The sequence below is a fragment of the Nicrophorus vespilloides genome, unplaced genomic scaffold, assembly GCF_001412225.1.
Source record: "Nicrophorus vespilloides isolate i.1.1-1 unplaced genomic scaffold, Nicve_v1.0, whole genome shotgun sequence".
NCBI lineage: Eukaryota > Metazoa > Arthropoda > Insecta > Coleoptera > Silphidae > Nicrophorus > Nicrophorus vespilloides.
Window position 1 is genome coordinate 40,174 of NW_017095536.1, and position 5,458 is coordinate 45,631.

At 30.6% G+C, this 5,458-nt stretch overlaps 1 protein-coding gene across 2 annotated transcripts in view; it reads left to right on the forward strand.

Annotated features, from left to right (window-relative positions):
• LOC108569620 (synapsin) overlaps nucleotides 1–5,458 on the forward strand; it is a 41,856-nt gene that overhangs the window by 1,778 nt on the left and 34,620 nt on the right. The gene's annotated exons all lie outside the window — the stretch shown is intronic.

The following is a 5,458-nucleotide window of genomic DNA, read 5'->3' on the forward strand; positions in this document are numbered from 1 at the left end:
ATCTCTAAAATCAATTTCATTTACAAGAACTTATAACTATGCAAAAGCTACGTGAAAAGATAAGCAAAAGTCAACAAAACTATAAAAAACTACTGGAATATCTTTCTAAACTTTAATGGACAATCGATAATTGATCCAATATTTAGTTCTTGCATAATGTTACACCTCAATAGCTTCCACTTTACCCATCCAAATCGGAACAACCGACTGTGCAAAATCCCATCCTCAATCTCGAATCTCTAAAATCAATTTAATTTAGAAAAAAGTTATAACTATCCCAAAATAACGAGAAAAAGATAAGCAAAAGTCAACAAAATTATAATAAACAACTTTAATGGACAATCGATAATTAATCAAATTTTTAGTTCTTGCGTAATGTTATACCATAATAGCTTCCATTTTACCCATCCAAATCACAACAACCTACTATGAAAAATCCTATTGCTCCATCCTCAATTTCGCATCTCTAAAATCAATTTCATTTACAAGAACTTATAACTATGCAAAAGCTACGTGAAAAGATAAGCAAAAGTCAACAAAACTATAACAAACTACTGGAATATCTTTCGCAACTTTAATGGACAATGGATAATTGATGTTATACCATAATAGCTTCCATTTTACCCATTCAAATCCCAACAACCGACTATGCAAAATCCTATCCTCCAACTCGCATCTGCAAAATCAAGTTTATTTACAAAAACTTATATCTATCCCAAAACAACATAAAAGTCTACAAATTTATAATAAACCACTGGAATATCTTTCCTAATGGTAATTGATCAAATTTTTAGTTCTTACGTAATATTATACAAATCCATAACAACCCAATTCACAAAATCTCACCAATCATCTCACATCTCTCTAAAATAAATTTTATTTGCAAAAATATACAGAAACAATGTGAAAACAGAAGAAAATAATACTTCTTTGTCAACAGAACTATAACAGTTAACTGGATTATCTTTCGCAACTTTAATGGAGTCAAGCAAATTCACAATAAATGATATGAAAATGAACTTTTCTTTCTACATTATTAATGATTATTAACTAAGCGTGTTATCGCATATCCTTCAATTTTATATTTAACAACAAACTTTGTATAATCCCATCCTCCAACTCCCATATCTAAAATCAATTTCAATCGGGAAAGTTATAACTATCTCAAAGCAATGTAAAAATAAAAGCAAAAGCACTTTTTATCAACAAAACTATAAAAAGTACTGGAACATCTGTAGCAACTTTATTAGATTTAATATATTCAATATATAATACCAGCTCGTATTTCATTATTTTATTATATAATATTTTATTATTAATTAAGTGTAATAATCATGCTTTCAGTTTTCAATAATTACTTAAAATTTACTTACAAATTTTCGATTTTGCAATAATCATTCAGAACTACCGATTTCACAAAGTCCATCTCTCATCTTTCTAAAATCAACTTCATTCCCAAAAACTTATAGGTTTCTCAAAGCGCAATGATAATACATTTTACAAGAAAATTATAATAATTAAGTTTATTAGAATATCAATCGCAACTTTAACAGAAAAAGGTTAATTTCGATTTATTGATACAATTTCAGTTCTTGTTAGGCACAAAAAGCAAATTCACTAAACATTCGCAATAAAAAGTTAAAGAAATTCTATCTAGTATTTCTAAAATCAATAAAGTTTCACACTAAAGAAAAAGAAAGTATTATTATTAAAATATATATACCAAATTTAATATTATTGTTAAAATAAATTGTCTAAACGCCCAAACAAATAACTTATAATTATTATAATATCTTTCCCCTCTTTAATAAACAATTAAGATTTATTGATCTAATCTAAGAACGAATATACTTATATTTATTTAAACAAAGTTTTAATCTGATTTGACTTTATAATAAAATATAACATTATTGTGATTAGATTATCATTACGTGAATATCCTATCTTTTAAATTACGTCTCCAAAATATATGTTTTATATAATAACTGATCTAAATCTAAAGCAACTCGATAAAAAGAAGTAATTCTTACTTTTATTTAAAAAACTGTAATAAATAACAATTTATTATCATTATATGAATGTTTAATGATCACACAATAATTGCAATTATCGCTTGGATCAGTGAAAGCATATGATCACCGTTTCATTATGCAAAACATACACCAGATGGCATTTGATATCATTTCATAGAGAATTATTCATATCCGTTCCAGTTGTTCCCACAAAGAACTTTTTACATATATTTTTTTGTTGTAATTCGCTTTTCACTTTTAATAGAAAATCTGTGCATTATAAAATAACAATCCTCTATTTTTGGATTAATATTAATAATTGTTCTCTTTTCTCATCACATATACTTGTAAGTAATGTATTACTATAAATTAAGATTAATTGACCTTCGTCTATTATGCTTATTACAAATTCTTTATTTTTATGCAAAAATTAAATAAAATCGATTACAATTACGTACAATTTTTTAAATGGATTCGGTTAGAGTTTTCATCTTCGAAATAATAGTTAAAATTTACGGTTTTAATATAAAAAAATCATATATCTCTACATTTAATAACTTTTGCAACGTGAAATTTAAATTTAGTTTAATCGTCAAGAAAATACAAATAATCATTTTTAACTAATGTTCAAAAAATGAAATTAATTTGAATATTTACATGAAAAATCCCTAGTGTTTTTATCTTTATAAAAGTACACCAAATTATTATATATGTTACGGTAAAAGTACACAATCGGTAAATGTATACATTTTCCGGCAAATATATACGTTTACCGATTTTGAGTATATCTACTTTTACCTGTAAATGTTTACATCTACCTGCGGATATCGGTAAAAATTGAAAATAATAAATACGAGATACAGTTGTTGTATAGCAATAAGAACTATGTGTTAGGTTCAAAAGAAAAGAATTCTGTGTTTGTGAGATTAGTTTTTTTTTTGGCGTGACATAACTTATATATTTTATTTTCCTATATGAACATTTACCGACGCCATTGGTTAAGTGTACACATTTCCCAGAAATAGTGGGTAAATGTAAGTTGAACATACATTTACCGATTATGTACTTTTACCGTAACATATACATTATTAAAATAATTAATACTCTGGGTGATTGGTTAACCGTTCAAAATACGATGTTCGAAAACCGAATTGTTCGTTAGCTAATCATCGAAAAAGAGCTTCATATAAACACTGACGTTAGCTCTCAAAAGTAACGTTGATCTGTCTATAAAGTGTACGTTATCCAAACATGTGTTTGTTGTCAGAATATAACCTTTTTCGCAAAAGTTTTCGTATACGATTTGATCAAAGTTTGAACAATTCGTTAACCGATCACCAGATTGAAAGTATCGTTCTTCTGCGATAGTTAAAAAAATCAAAGCATTGGTAATATTGTGGAGGTACAAAGAATTGTTGTTACTTTGGAAAACAGGAATTTCCAATTGGTATTCGGCATCAATAAAAACAAGAGTCTATTGAAATGGAGATACAAAAGCTATTTTAAAATCATTACGATTTCGTTGTTAAACTGGCTTGAGCAGTCCAAATTGTTTTTAATTCCACAAATTTGGTCTGTACAAGCCAGTTTGACAGCAAACTCTTAATAATTTTCGAATGGGTCTGCAGTCAATATCAAGAGGAATTCTTTCTTCCAGTTTGTTGTCTGATTAGGGAATGCAGTTCGCAATTTGTTTGTATATTATTACATCATACTTGTTGTTTACATCTTTTGTATCCAGTAAACATCATCAAATTGTGTACTTTAGTACAAGTCTTCTTACTAATTTAACAACATCTGAGTTTGTGTGTTGTTTTCCAATTTCAAGCGAAATATTACGAGCTCGTCGGTATTAAATAGGGAAAATATCTCCCTTTTCTTTATCTCATCTATATTCTAATAACTCTGTCGCGATCTTCATAATATTAAATTTCAACGCAACGCGTACAAGATTCAATTTCCGCTTGTTTGCATAACCAAGTTCTCTGTGCACAGTGCGGCGGAGAGTGGACGACGTCTTCGTTTTTTTTGTTGTTCATTTCGTTCCGAGGCATTATGCGATCATCTTCCACGAAGATACTCATCTTTGTAACGCGAAACCAGTCGTTTCTTTCATTCGGTCTTCAGTCACATCGCACACGTGCATACAAGAGAACGAGGCAACATTTCAATGCGGATCATCGAAATAAACGTTTAATATCGTCGGCGAACTTTGCCACGTCACCTCGGCGAAAAGTAAACTTCAACGTACCTCAAACCAACAAAGTTTACACGCTGACATTCACTTCTGGCACTTCCATATTTTCCGAGTTTCGCAACTTTACTTGTTTTCACTCGATAGATCCGTGAAAAGGGTGCAAACACACAAGTTTCGTAATCAAATATTTATTCAACTTCGTTGTCATCTGTCTCTCTTGCAAATTGGATTCGGAAATTGCTGCAGCGACGATCATCAAAAATAAACAATCCATTTGCACGGCCAATGGAAGGGCTCTGTTTTCCGTGTAGTATAAACCGACTGACTAATTACGCAAAAGTTTGTTAATGCTAATCAGGTTGGAGCGAAGAACATGAATTTCATTTTCATAAAACAGCGTGCAATTTTGAATTGTATATTGCATTGTCCGCTTTTCACTTCATGTTTTAATTAAATATTCTGCACTGGCAAATTGGTTATACGCAAATTGTAACATCCGACGAAGGAAAAATTTTGTGGAGTAAAACGAAATTTAGAATTTGCGTGCTTTTTTCCTTCCCCTCGGTTTACGTAATCGCTCTTTTGTGTGTATCGTCCGGCTAAAGAGGGTCGATGTTAACTAAGGGCGGTTTTGCAGGAACGTCGATAACACCTTGAAAAGAGGGCGAGAGAACTGCGTTCAAGGAATTCGGTGCCAACATCTTCGGTTACAGCTGCTCTTTATTTTATTTCTTTTTATTCCAACTCGACAAATTGCACGAAAAGTATACTTTCAAAAGGGTTCCGTATCGATTTCGTTACACGCGAATCCAATCCTATTCACGAATCACGCCGCAAAGAATTCGCCCCAGTTTGATTGATTAAGTGTACAATCTTTTGGTAAACTTTTAGCCAAGAAAAATACATCAGTTTGTAACTAAACATACTGATTCAGGAGCAATATAATATACTTACATTGCACCAGAATTACCCCTAACAACACCAAATATCTTTCCTTCAATAGCAGTCGCGCTCAGTCTATTTGTCTCTCGGGTCGTCATTTTCAAAGCACAATATGTTCATCAATGTGAACATTGAATAAATTTAAGATCGCGGTTGACATTAAATGGATAATCTTCCAGGTCGATAGTTACCATTACGATGATGCTCTGCGATTCCACTATTTCTTATGACTGTGAATCTGCTGTTATCCGTAACACTGTTATTGTCCATTGACTTGACTAAAGGTCCTCATTCATTTGACTGTCCA